This window comes from Halichoerus grypus, chromosome 15, assembly GCF_964656455.1.
Source record: "Halichoerus grypus chromosome 15, mHalGry1.hap1.1, whole genome shotgun sequence".
NCBI lineage: Eukaryota > Metazoa > Chordata > Mammalia > Carnivora > Phocidae > Halichoerus > Halichoerus grypus.
In genome coordinates this window covers 13,839,376-13,853,847 of record NC_135726.1, presented here as the reverse complement: position 1 = coordinate 13,853,847, position 14,472 = coordinate 13,839,376, and the positions used below count along the sequence as shown (strand labels likewise).

The following is a 14,472-nucleotide window of genomic DNA, read 5'->3' as shown; positions in this document are numbered from 1 at the left end:
GTGTCATTCTCTAATCTAATCTCTAGAATCCGAGACCACTTGGAGCCTGTTCCCGAAGTTAACCTAGAGAGAAAGGTAAGGTCTCAAATACGATAGAAAACAGTTTGGGTATATTTGTGTATTAGGTCCCCGCCCCCACCTGCCTCGCCTCGCCCACTTCCTCAGCTACCTTGATAGCCCCGCCCCCTGCAGGTGGCCCGCCGCTTCCTGGTAGCCCAGCCTGCTCCTCCCCCGCAAGCGGAACCAATATTCGGAGTCTTCCAGGGTCAGCCGGACCTTTCTCTCTCAGACTCTTCGCAGCGGTGACTCGGCAGCAGCGTCTCACGTCATCAGTGACCGCCCCGTACCTTGCTACGCTTTGCGTCGCTCTGCTAGGAGCAGTCACCTCCTCCTTGGCAAATAGTCCTCGGCGGGGTCCGAGTTCTTGGATAATAGGAGAAGGGGGTCACAAGAAGTTGCAGCCAGGGAACACGGAATCGACAAGGAGAGGAAGATAGAGACCAAAGTTTCTGCGATACTGTGTGAACTTAGTTAAAAACTCCCTCCTTCCTAAAAGGATCCTTCCGCCTGCAGTAGCGGTGGTGAGGCCGAGGGAGCCGCCATTTTGGATGTTCGGTTCCTGCTGCCACTGCTGCCGCCGCCCCCGGAGCTGCTGGTTTCATTCGAGGTTTCGGGCCGGTGAGTGTCACTCGCAGCGCTAAGAACATATTGCTTCTTTTGCCCCGCGCCGCCGGGAGCGCTCGGCCGGAAGCTTCCTGTCAATCCCACAGGTCCGGTCCTAGGCTTTGGGGGGTGAGAAGAGAGGACAGAGGCTGGTCCAGGAGGGGCCCGGAGCCCCAGGGGCTGCTCCGACTTCTTGAGGGCCGACCCGAGGCCTCGGACCAGGAGGCTCCGCGCGCGGCTGCGTTCTGTGCTGTGGCGTTGCCCGGCCGGTGCGGGCCTCCTTTGGACCCATTGACTTTCTCGGGCTTCGATTCTCTCTTGAGGGCTCATTCAGGGAGCCGGGGGTTAGCGGGGCAGGTCCCACCCCACCCCCGCTTGTTTTCTGTGAGCCACATATCAGCGTTCTTGTGTCTTGTACTCGGGTCAGGTCTTTCGTAGAACTCTCTTTAACTCTTCCAGTTGCTCAGTTAATCGCTGTCTGCCCTGCAGTGCCGTCCTCTCAGAACCGGACATCGGCCTCGCCTCTCTCTAGCCTTCCAACCAACTTCTTTCCCGATTTTCAGGGTGCCTCCCCCACTCCCTAACTCACCTGCGAGTGCACTGCTTACTCCTCTCTCAAACTCTTGATTTTGCGGACGTCCGTTTCTAATAATTCTGTCGTCTTGACTGTCTGAAAGAGTCGGGACGATTGGTTATGTTTCCCGTTCGGGTTTGATGAAGGGATCCATGAAGCACTCGCTCAGAGTACACTTCAGCAGTAAATGTTTGTAAAGCTGATTAAATGGCTTTTGGGGAGGGGTAGGGAGGATCCTTTTAGGAAGGAGGGAGTTTTTAACTAACTTAACAAATGTTTTCTCATTTGTGAATTCCCTTCCTGTGCTGAACACTTGGCTTTTTGGTGCGTGTTGACACTTAACGTATTTGTCTTGGTGTTATATATCTCTGGACATGAAAATTGCCTGAGAAGGAAGGATCTTAATCCGACATCGGCAGAAAGGGAAGTAACTTTTTTGGCTACTGTAGGGATTAGTTAACAGAAGAGAGGAGTGAAGATTTCTTAGTGATCTTAACTTGCAGGTGTTTTGTGCGGTAATAATCTTTGCTGACTGATCCTAAAAACTACTTAGGTTGACTTCGTGTGTTGGATTTTTGGGGGGTTAGTTGAATTTTGAATATTCACTTCCACTGTTCCCCATAATATTTGTCAGACTGTAACACCTTAACTTTTGGTTTAAAAATACAGACTCTCTAGGTATCTATAATCTCACCACTTTTATGCTGCTGTTAAAGTATGTTTGCAATATAGCATGCTTGAATAAAAAGTATTTCACAGTAATTCACTGATTATTTTCTACATTTCAAGTTAGGCGAGTGTGATTGAATCACCTCTGTTTCATCTCAGCCTGGGTTTTTAAATATGCAAAAGAGAAATAACTTATTTCAGATTACAGCCTAGTGACTGCTGAAATTTAAATTTGTAACTTAATGGACTGGGTGTAGAGGGATGAAGAGGAAAGTGAAAAAAAATTATAACTTGAACTTGGATCAAACCTTTTAATACTTCTAATCCATGTCTAAGTGCATTATTCTTATCATCAGGTAGATAAATTCCTGTACCGGTCATATGATGTCTCAGTAGGAGACTGAATGTTTTCATTGTAAATAGTGTTCTTGTTATTTGTTTTAAAGGGGCTTTTCAAAATTATGTTAGTATTTGTGTATTTACTCCCAAGATAGGGAGTTTTCTCTTTTGGTTAAAGAAACGATCAAACCCCTGAACATCTATGGAATGCTTACTCATTTACTAAGTATCCCCTTGTTGTTGTTACTGAAATGTTCCATTTCTGAGTTACGCTTTTTTAAAACAAGGTTATTGGAAGAGCTATCAGATAGGTGTTATTTAACTCCATTCATTTCGTGGTATAATGTATTGGTAGTTAAACGTCATTCATTCTTAGGTAGTTTGCATTTAATTGGAGAGTGTTCTTTTGCCTTACAGATTACAAGCAAAATGCTGTTTAGTGCACTGTTGATCACATACTTGAATGTCTACTATGTTTAAGGTTGTGGGATTATACTGGAAAGAAACATTATTTAGGAAACGAGTTCATTTTCTTTTGGGAGCAGTTGCTTGTTCTTTGATCTGTTTCACTTTTACCAGTTCTAGATTTGAGAGTGAATTTTATTTTTTTTTTTCAGTGAACTCTACCCCTAACTTGGGGCTCGAACTCAAAACCCTGAGATCAGGAGTTGAATGGTCTACCAACTGGACCAGCCAGGTGCCCCTTGATAGTGAATTTTAGAGTGAAACTGTGAAGTACAAAAATTGTCAGCAATACCTGATGTTTCACACCCCTATTTATTTTAAAAAGTAGTCTTGAAATTAGTGATGTACAAAAACAAAAGTCTAAGTTTTTTGTGATTTATTTATTTGAGAGAGAGAATGAGAGAGCGTGCACAGGAGAAAAAGCTTGGGAGCAGGTGGGAGGGTCAGAGGGAGAGAGAGTCTCAAGCAGTCTCTGCACTGAGCGTGGAGCCCCTCTTTGGGCTCGATTTCACCACCCTGAGATCACGACCTGAGCTAAAACCAAGAGTTGGATCCTCAGCTGATTGTGCCACACAGGCGCCCCCAAGTTTTTTGTGATTTATTTTTATTTTTTAAAGATTTTATTTATTTATTTGAGAAAGAGAGTGAGAGAGCACAAGCAGGGGGAGCAGCAGCAGGAGAGGGAGAAGCCGACTCCCCACAGAGCAGGGAGCCTGATATGGGGCTCTATCTCAGGACCCTGAGATCATGACCTGAGCCAAAGGCAGCCGATTAACTGACTGAGCCACCCAGGTGCCCCCAAGTTTTTTGTGATTTATAAAAACTCTATATGTATTGAAAAAGTTGAATAAGTATTTTCCAAAAGATTATTTTTAATTAAAAAAAATGAATTAGGAAACTACATACCAAAACAGATTTTCGAAATGCTTAATCCCCTTATTTGCATTTGATGAGGATTTAAAAATTTTGTGTCTAAAGCAGGACTTAATTGATAGCAAAACTTCAAAACTCTTACTCAGACTTAGCTTCTGAGAATCTAAAACTATTACTTTACCTTTCTGTAAACTGCAACTACTTGTTTAGCTAATTTTGGTCCTTAAAGTTCATTCATTCTCAGCTTTATGAATTGTTTTCAGTTCTTGATTTTGACGTCTTCATCCCTTTGTTACTTTTATTCAGTTCATTTCATGCAGGATAAGATTTAAAGTAACAACTAATTTTAAAATTAAGAAAACATAGATTTATCTAAGCTCTCATATTTCTTGGCTTATAGGTTTTTAAAATTGTATCTGTGTCAAAAAGTATTAGGATTTTTCCATTTGCCTTTTTGTATAGAAAATTTTATATCCTTGGGGCGCCTGGGTGGCTCAGTGGTTAAGCGTCTGCCTTCAGCTCAGGTCATGATCCCAGCGTCCTGGGATCGAGCCCCACATCGGGCTCCCTGCTGAGCGGGGAGCCCGCTTCTCCCTCTCCCTCGCTCCCCCTGCTTGTGTTCCTGCTCTTGCTATCTCTCTCTCTGTCAAATAAGTGAATAAAATCTTAAAAAAAAAAAAAAAAGAAAAAATTTTATATCCTTGAAGACATTCTTCTGTCTTGAAAATACATGTAATGTTGTTTGTTTTTTTTTTTTTTCCCCCTTCACTGAAGGAGTAACACAAAACACTTAATTTGGCATGATTTGGTTACTAGAACAATCTCTTGTCAAAGTTTGAAGGGCCCAGAAGTGGGGAAAAAAAAAACTCACACTTGCCAAACTTGTTGAGTCAGCATTAAACACTTTTGTATAAAAAGGGCAAGGTTTAAGGTAATATGTTTGAAACGAGAAATGCTTTTTCAGTAGGTACTTGGAAGTTTTGTTTTGTTTTTTGGCTTACTCAGACAATTGGAGAGAGAAAATAAGTTAAAAATGTTGTCAGTGAAAAATAGGTTTCAAAGGAAAAAATCATAGTTTTTTAAAAGGTGATGAAAACATATGTGATCTTTGTACTTTATAAATAACTAAAGACATCTCAAAGGCAAGCAGTTTTGACTCCCTTTCTCTGTTGTTACAGTGCAGCAGTCACAGTGTAACCTGATAGGCAGTTGCTTTGCTCACTCCAGCTTTCTTGTGTTTTACTGAGCATCCTGGGCTTCTCAGCTTGTTTGGCCTTGAGGTTAATGTTACGGATTTTTGGGAAGAGCAAATATGAGAAAGACATGATCTTAGATCCTTGGGATTGTAAAATATTTGCACTCCCCTCACAAACCTTTGGGTTAAAAATGAGACTGATACAGAATAGATGATGTACACTATTGCGTTAAAAGATCTAACTTTAGTAAATGGTCATAGAGTTGTACAACTCAAAAGGAGTTCCATTAGTGTTTTTACAGCTGATTTTAGTGAAGCTATTTACTAAACCTCACTATTGGGAAATTATTCCGTTTGAAGCTGAAGAAAAGGAAGGGAAGTTAATTTTTTAAAATTTCTTTTTAAAGTCTGCACAAAGGATTTGGTTCCCTTCCCACTTTTTGATATTTTTTAAAACATGATCCTTTTAAAATATGGTGAAAACATTGGTTTGAGATGAATGCAGAAACTAAGTCAAAGTAATATTTTTGTAGATACTAGGTTTTGGGTATAAGTTATTGAAGGTAAGCTGTTGTGAGAAGAGCTTCTTTTTCTAATAGTACTCTGGATATGTGAGGTTTTTAAAATGTGTGTTTGTCTCTGCCAGTGAAAGTTGGGCTTTGTTTTCTTTAGAAACATTCCATGATGAAAACTTAGTAAATGTGTTGGTTATTTAAGAAAGTAGAATGAGGGACGCCTGGGTGGCTCAGATCGTTAAGCGTCTGTCTTCAGCTCAGGTTATGATCCCGGGGTCCTGGGATCGAGCCCCACATCAGGCTCCTTACTCAGCTGGGAGCTTGCTTCTCCCTCTCCGTCTCTCCCCCTGCTCGTGCTCACGCTCTCTCTCTCTCTATCTCTGTGTCTCAAATGAATAAATAAAAATCTTAAAAAAAAAGAACCCTTTAAAAAAGAGTAGAATGAGGGAAGTAGCTTACTAGCATTTGGTTGTGTTATTTTTATTTACACATACTGAACTTTATTTTTAAACTTTTTTTTCCAAGATTTTATTTATTTATTTGATAGAGAGAGAGAGGGCGCGAGAGCACAAGCGGGGGAGCTGCAGGCAGAGGGAGAGGGAGAAGCAGGCTCCCCACAGAACAGGGAGCCTGATGTGGGGCTTGATCCCAGGACCCTGGGCCCACGACTGGACCAAAGGCAGAGGCTTAACAGACTGAGCCACCCAGGCACCCCTATTTTTAAACTTTTAAAAGTAAGCTCTACACCCAATGTGGGGCTTGAACTCAGCGACCCCAAGATCAAGAGTTGCGTGCTCTATGGACTGAGCCAACCAGGCACCCCTACACACACAACTTTTTTTTTTTCTGTTCCTTGAATACTCCATGTTCTTACATTTTCTTTGTACTTGTTCAGCCTATACCTACAATGCTTTTCTTTTCTCCCTTCTACCTAGTGAAGGTGTTCTTCCTTCCTCTCCACCCCCAGGCAAAGGGGTGTAGCACTTTCTTCAAAATACTTGAATTGTCTACCTTTCCTTGAGCTTTCAGAGGACAAGAACTACCTCATTTATGACATCCATAGTGCATAGCACAGTGCCTGGCCCTTAGTAGCTACTCCACGGAATAGGTATTATGAATGAAAATAATATGGAAAAATTGTTCAGATACTCGGATATATGGTAATTGGTTGATGCCAGAGCCAAAAGCAGTCAGGGTCTTGAGTTAATGAGAAGCTACTGCAGGTCATTTACTTTGACCTGTAAAGTTGATGTCAGTGAAGTTTATTTTCAGATTTAGAAAACATATACAAAACCTTGTGTCTGTGTCCTTGAAAATATTATTTAGATGTTTAATTTTGAAATTGGCATTATTCTTTTCTCTTTGTGATTTACTCAAACTCTTTCTTTTGCAAAAGTTTCAAGTGGCAGCAAAGGAACCCACTCTTCCCCATCTTCTTTCTTTTGAATACCTAATAGGTAATTCATTTTGCTAAAGGAACTGATAGTAAGTTGAGAACTTCAGTCTTTTCCCCCCAAATGGAAATATGTTGATGCAGTTCAATGATTTGTTACTATTTCTCTCTTGTTTGAATGATATACTTGTATAGTGCTAAGAGTTTTTTTTTAAATCTATCTTTTTAATTTACAAAATAATAGGTGTCCATTATAATAAATGAAAAAAATCTAAAAACATATTTAAAGCTATTAATTTCCCTCAATTTCTTGTTATTCCCCAGCTATTTTACCAGGTTATGGGTATACTTCAGTATTTCTCTCCATGCTTGGTCAAGTGTTGTATATAGTAACCTAAATGTGTGCATTTATAAGGATTCTTTATTTTTACAAAAGGGAGATCATACTTATTATATTACTCTGTAATAAGCTTTTCTTCACACATCCTGGTTAGAAAATGTAATTCAGTCTTGTTTTTTAAACATCCCTGTTATGTCTCATAGCATGAATGTGTACCATACATAACTTACTCAGTTCTTTTTTGTAAAATGTATTTATTTATTGTTAGAGAGTGTGGGGAGTGGGGTGGGGGGGAGGGGTGGGGGAGGGAATCCTTAAGCAGGCTCCCAGCTGAGTGCAGAGCCCATTGCGGAGCTTGATCCCAAGACTCTGAGATCATGATCTGAGCTGAAATCAAGAGTCCGACGCTTAACCTACTGAGCCACCCAGGCACACCTATTCAGTTATTTTCTTAAAGACATTCAGGTTGTTTCTAGATTTTGTTAATACAAACAGTGATACAGTAAACATCCTTGTACACGTCACCTTATTTGCTGCTACTTTTATTTGTACAGACTAGATTCTCCAAGATGGGATTTCTGGGTGAAAGGAAATATACTTTAAATGTTTTTATTGCCAGATTATTCTCTAAGTAGGTTGTCATTTCCACCTCCACTAGCAGTGGGTTTTCTATATCATCACATCATTAGATGAATAAATAATTTTTACTGGTCTGCCGGATGATGAATCCTATTTCAGTTTGTCTTAATTTTCTTGGCCATTATTGGAGCTAGCCTCTTTTGATGTTTTTTTGCTGTTTGGATTTCCTTTATGAGAATTTTCTGTTCCTGTCCTTGGTTCATTTTTCTTTTAGGTTGTTTTTCCTCCTTTTTTTTTTATCTTGTAGGAACACCTTGTGGAATATTAATTCTTTGTTGTATGACACATGTATTCATCTGGAATTAACTTTTTTTTTTAAAGATTTTACTCGTTTGACAGCGGTAGAGAGAGCACAGGTAGACAGAGTGGCAGGCAGAGGGAGAGGGAGAAGCAGGCTCCCCACTGAGCAGGGAGCCCAGTGCAGGGCTGGATCCCAGGACCCTGGGATCATGACCTGAGCCGAAGGCAGACGCCCAACTGAATGAGCCACCCAGGCGCCCCTGGAATTAACTTTTATAGGATAAGAAGCAGTGGGTCTTACATGGTTTTCCTTTGTATAGAGAGCCAACTACATGAGGATTAAACTATCCTTTTCTCAGTGAATTAAATGCCATCTTTTTTTTTTTTAAGATTTTATTTATTTGAGAGGGAGAGAGCAAGAGCATGCACTCAGGGGAAGAGGCAGCAGGAGAGGGACAGACAGACTCCCCACCGAGCAGGGAGCCTGACGTGGGGCTTGATCCCAGGACCCTGAGATCATGACCTGAGCCGAAGGCAGACACTTAACCAACTGAGCCACCCAGGCACCCCAATTAAATGCCATCGTATATGTTATGTTCTCATATATGTTTGCTCTATTTCTGGTTCTTTTTTTCTCTTTACTATTATTTTACTTTTTTGAGTGTAATAATTTTGTGAAAAGTTACACTCTGTTAAGAAAAGCTCCTATTGGAGCACCTGAGTGGCACAGTTGGTTAAGCATGGGACTCTTGGTTTCAGTTCAGGTCATGATCTTAGGGTCATGAGATCAAGCCCCACATCAGGCTCTGTGCTCAGTGTGGAGTCTGCTTGAGATTCTCTCCCCTCTACCCCTCCCACTCGTGCTCTCTCTCTTGCTCTCTCTAAAATAAATAAATTATTCTTAAAAAAAAAAAGAAAAAGAAAAGCTCCTATCACTGTACTTTTTCATTTTCTTAACTATTCTTGAACATTTATTTTTACATCTGTTGACTGAAAATAATTCTGTTGGGTTCAGTAAACCTCACAAAAGCCCACTGTTTGGAATTGCACCATATTCATTTATTAATTTTGAGAGGCCTGATTTTTTTTTTTTTTAAAGATTTTTATTTATTTGAGAGAATGAGATAGAGCATGAGAAGGGGGAGGGTCAGAGGGAGAAGCAGACTCCCTGCTGAGCAGGGAGCCCGATGCGGGACTCGATCCAGGACTCAGTCCTGGGACTCCAGGATCATGACCTGAGCCGAAGGCAGTGGCTTAACCAACTGAGCCACCCAGGTGCCCGAGAGGCCTGACATTTTTAATGACCTAAATTTTTCCTTTTAATGAATTTCCATTTGTTCAGGTCCTGTTTCAGTTTTAGGTTCTTCAATAAAGGTTTCATAGATTTGATAGTCTTCTTCATGTAGTTCTTATGCCTTTCTTGCTAAATTTGTTCCTAGACATTTTATAGTTTTTGATACTATTGTCAGTAGACTTTTCCTCCTCTATTTCTTTTTTCTCTCTTTCTTTCTTTCTTTTTTTTTTTTTTAAGAGAGGGAGAGAGAATCTTACACGGACTCCATGCCCACTGCAGAGCCTGACATGGGGCTCAATCTCACGACCCTGAGATCATGACCTGATCCAAAATCAATAGTTGGACACTTAACCAACTGAGCTACCCAGGTGCCCTTTCCCCCTCTATTTCTAACTGGTGTCAGAAACATGGGTTAAAAATGGATCTTTAATTTCCTGTGGACCAGATGCCCCTCCCCTCCTTTCTTGGTATCCAGAATTAACAGAACTTGGATTTATGAAGACTATGCTAGGAAAACTTTATTATCTTAGTATGAAATCACTTTCTGGTAACTTTCTAATAAACTTTCAAATGTCCTCCTGTAGAAAATGCCTTTAGATAAATGTGACTGTCCTTTCAGGATGAATGCTGTCTTGTTATTTTGAAAGTTCACAGTTTTCCTTTCTAATCCATTATTATGATTTTTGTTACTTTGAATTTTCGAAGCAAGATCTATTGCTCAAATAAATGTTCATTATTTAAAAGATAGCAGAAAATAGGGGCGCCTGGGTGGCTCAGTCGTTAAGCGTCTGCCTTCACCTCAGGTCATGATCCTGGGGTCCTGGGATCGAGCCCCGCATCGGGCTCCCTGCTCCGCGGGAAGCCTGCTTCTCCCTCTCCCACTCCCCCTGCTTGTGTTCCCTCTCTCGCTATCTCTCTCTCTGTCAAATAAATAAATAAAATCTTAAAAAAAAAATAAAAGATAGCAGAAAATATAGAGAAGTTAAAAAGGCATCTATATTTATACAAGGCAGAGATAGTCTGTCTCTAACATTTATTATAACCTTTGGGGCATAGCTTTAAAAACAAAATTTTTGTTTTGAGAATTTGGTGACAATTCTTGATATTTGTGGGCTCCTTAGGACGTTTTTTGCTAATATTAGGGTTGAGAGTAGAAAATTGCTTTTCACCAGTGTCAAATTAGATATTAATCGTGTTTATCATTATTTATTTGGCATTTTTCAAAAAAAGATTTATTTAGAGAGAGAGCACATGAGGGCAGGAGGGGCAGAGGAAGAAGAGGATTCTCAAGCAAATTCTCTCCTGAGTGTGGAGCCTGATGCGGGGCTAGATCCCAGGACCCTGAGGTCATGAGCTGAGCCAAAATTAAGAATAGCCCTTTCCTTGTGTGGAGGAATTTGGGAGACAAGATACTTGGAAAGATGATTGATAGTTACAAAGTTGCATTATGAGCAGAAGCCAGAGCATGTAAAGTTGAATGGTCTTGAATGTTTCATCATTCTAGGTCCTGGTAAAACCCCATGAAAGAACTATCCCTGTCCCACAATGGTGTTTACCTCTACCAATATACTTATCCCCAGATATAGTCTCTCTTATTCAAACAGTGATGTACTAACACTGCTCTCCCTTTTTCTTCACTCTGTAAAACATTTCCCTTCTATAAGCACACTTCTTCATACAGGGGAGATACATGTGCGCTGCTTCCCCCTCCCTACCCCCGAATACTCAAAGCAATCCACAGAAACACAAAGAGGGTGAAAAGAACCCAGCTAAGTCAGATTAATGACAGTTGGTATCTATAAGAGATATTGGAAAGTAAAAGTCTGATCAAAGCTTAATACTGTATCAGTTTGGTATAAGCTTTCTTACTGCTTTGGTCATAGTGTTTTCTAAGTTGTAAATGCATTAAAGCAATTCAGATATCATATGCAATAAAAATCTGAAATAGGGCTTCTGTGTGGAGCATAATCTAAAAATATGGCCATGTGGAGAGGGGCCCCTGGGTGGCTCAGTCAAGCCTCCGTCTGACTCAATTTCGGCTCAGGTCATGATCTCAGGGTTGTGAGATCAAGCCCTGCACCAGACTCTGCTTAGCAAGGAGTCTGCTTGTCCATCTCCTCCTCTTTCATATATATATATATAAAATTAATAAGTAAATACTGTAAAGAATAAAAGCACTGTTGTTATTATTTGAAAAAAAAAGAAGGCCATGTGGAGAATGTGGGTGAGAGAGCACAGTAACTGCTTTTGGAGGGTTTTGCCTAGTGTTAACTTAAGTCCCTTGAGTGTTCTTAGCCATACTTAAATCTGTGACTGGATGTTATAGGGTAATCACTGGCAGAGTTAATTGAAATCTAATTTCTTGAATCTTTTCTCATTGTTTAGCAAGAAAGACTTTAAGTACAGTTTTTGTGTTGGATAGGAAAGGAGGTAATTTTAATATTGAGAAATTGCTTTTAATTTAGGTTTTATTTATTTATTTTTAAGATTTTATTTATTTATTTATTTGACAGAGAGAGAGAGAGAGCAAGAGCAGGAACACAAGCAGGGGGAGTGGGAGAGGGCAGGCTTCCCGCCGAGCAGGAAGCCCTATGCGGCGCTCGATCCCAGGACCCCAGGACCCCGGGACCATGACCTGAGCCAAAGGCAGACGCTTAACGACTGAGCCACTCAGTCGCCCCGAGGATTTTTTTAGATTAGAGCTCACAGAGCTTCAGGTTTGGGGGAAGAAAGCCCCAGCTTTTTGGTTATATGTTCTTAACTGGGCTGTCAGTGGTTCAGAGGTTACAGCCAGGTAGTATGAGCTGAGAAGTAGAAAGTAAGTTAACTGAGCAGGGTAGAATAGAGGACTGCATTGAGTCCTGATGCGTTCCCATGGTTGTTGGTAAGTAGCCAGTGCACCTTTACTTTGTTTTGGAAAGGACAAGTGCATTTTCTTTATCTAAGGTTCTTCTAGCATTTAGAATTCATTTAAATACAGTATTTCTCAAGTTCCTACTCTTAGGTAAGGGGAATACAAGGATAATTAAGACTAACAAGGATCTGGCCTTTAGGAGCTTATAGTTGAGTGGGAAAAGTACACATTTCAAAGAAAAAAAAAAGCTAATCATGGCTTGAGGTTAGTATTGCAGTATGAGGAAAATCTTTATTAATTAGAGATTTGTGTGGTGCCTGGTAGCTCAGTAGGTTGGGTGTCTGCCTTCGGCTTGGGTCATGGCCCCAGTATCCTGGGATCAAGCCCTGTGTCCTTCTCCTTCTGCCCCCACCCCCTGACTCAGGCGTACATGTGTGCTCTCTCTTTCTCTCAAATAAATAAATAAAATCTTTTTTAAGATATCAAAGAGATTTGTGGAGATTTTGGAAAATAACCATTTTCTCCGTTTTGGAATAAGTTTTAGGAGAATTGGAACATAGTCATTGGTTTTTTGTCTTTTGTGTTTCTTTCCTATAGTAAGCATTCATAATTTTGGTTATTTTTGGGGTATATCAAGTAATTAATTTAGCTTAAGCTCCAAAACCTAATTTTGTTTACATTTTGGATAGAAACATTTGAAATGAAATTCATACTTGCTTATGTTCTCCTTATTTTTCAACATTTTTTATTTTATTTTTTTTGAGAGAGAGAGTGTGTGCCGGGGCGGGGGGTGAGGGGAGAGGGGCAGAAGGAGAGGGAAACAGAGAATCCCAAGCAGGTTTCACACTCAGCACAGAGTCCGACACAGGGCTCAGTCTCACAACCCTGAGATCATGACCTGAGTCAAAATCAAGAGTCGGACGCTTAGGGGCACCTGGGTGGCTCAGTTGGTTAAGTGTCTGCCTTCGGCTCAGGTCATGATCCCCTGGTCCTGGGATCGAGCCCCACATTGGGCTCCCTGCTCGGCGGGGAGCCTGCTTCTCCCTCTCCCTCCGCTGCTCCCCCTGCTTGTGTTCTCTTGCTGTCTCTCTCTTTCTCTCTCAAATAAATAAAATCTTTAAAAAAGAAAAAGAAGAAAAAAAGAGTCGAATGCTTAACTGACTGAGCCACCCAGGCACCCCTCAACATTATTTATCAAAGAGCCACTAATGAAATAAATACATTTATCTGCAGTCTCTGTATCTTAACAAGTTAGAATTTTGATTTTTCTGTGTTCCTACCCTAGGAAGTATTTTAGGACAAAAAAGGACATTTTATTTTTACAGTGTACCAACTATGTAAATATAAAACAGATGGACACATAGGCATTGAATACAACTTGAAATACTAAATGTAAATAGATATAAAAGGAGAAATGGACAGAAACACAATTATACTGGTAGACTTTATTTTTCTTAATGAAATTTTTTATTTAAGATTTTATGTACTTATTAGGGAGAGGGAGAGAGCATGGCCGGGTGGGGAGAGAGCATGGCCGGGTGGGGGGAGAGGCAGAGGGAGAGGGACAAGCAGAATCCCTGCTGAGCTGAGCAGGGAGCCAGGCACGGGGCTCAATCCCAGGACACTGAGATCATGACCCAAGATGAAGACAGACACATAATTGACTGAGCCACTCAGGAATCCCTTAATAAAAAAATAAAAATAAAAAAGTTTTTTAAATTTATTTTAGAGAGATTGTGAGTAGGGATGAGGTGAGGGGCAGAGGGAGAGGGAGAAGCAGGCTTCCTGCTGAGCAGGGAGCCCCATGTGGGGCTTGATCCCAGGACCATGACTAGAGCTGAAGGCAGGCGTTTAACTGACTAAGCCACTCAGGCACCCCTATAGTGGTAGACTTTAACGTATCTATCTCAGTCTTGAATGGGTCAAGTAGTTTAGTAAGAGCAGACAGTATCTGAACTGTACTATACAATTTTTAGAAATTGGTTATTCCACAGGTATAATTTTTTTTCATGTAATTGTCATCTTAGTTTTAAAAAACAGCTTTATTGAGGTATAAACAATATTTAATGTCTGTAATTGGATTATAAATGCATTATGGATTAAATTATAAATTATATACATAAATGCACTAATAAACATATTTAATGGATATAATTTGATGTTAGGATACAATTTTATATTAAGGTTTTCTATCCTCTGCATTAAATGTTAAATGTTGATGTTATTGAACCATTTCTTGATAAATCAGGGTCTTATAAAAACCAATTATGGTACTCTTTGTTATTTAACAATCTTAAGACTTTAGGGGGAGTTGAATGCTTTTTGCTAGTACACTAAATAGGCTCAGATGGCTATGCTCTGTGTGTGTGTGTGTTTAAGATAAAGTCTTTAATTTTGGATTTGTAAAACAAAAGATAAG

The 14,472-nt window shown here is 40.4% G+C and overlaps 1 protein-coding gene across 1 annotated transcript in view; it reads left to right on the top strand.

Moving 5' to 3' along the window:
- Positions 1–351: 351 nt before the first annotated feature.
- The window catches only part of AP1G1 (adaptor related protein complex 1 subunit gamma 1), a 75,800-nt gene continuing 61,679 nt past the window's right edge, over positions 352–14,472 (top strand). The window contains exon 1 of the mRNA XM_036068616.2: positions 352–678. The gene's annotated coding sequence lies outside the window, so the exon portion shown is untranslated. The remainder of the gene's footprint in view (positions 679–14,472) is intronic.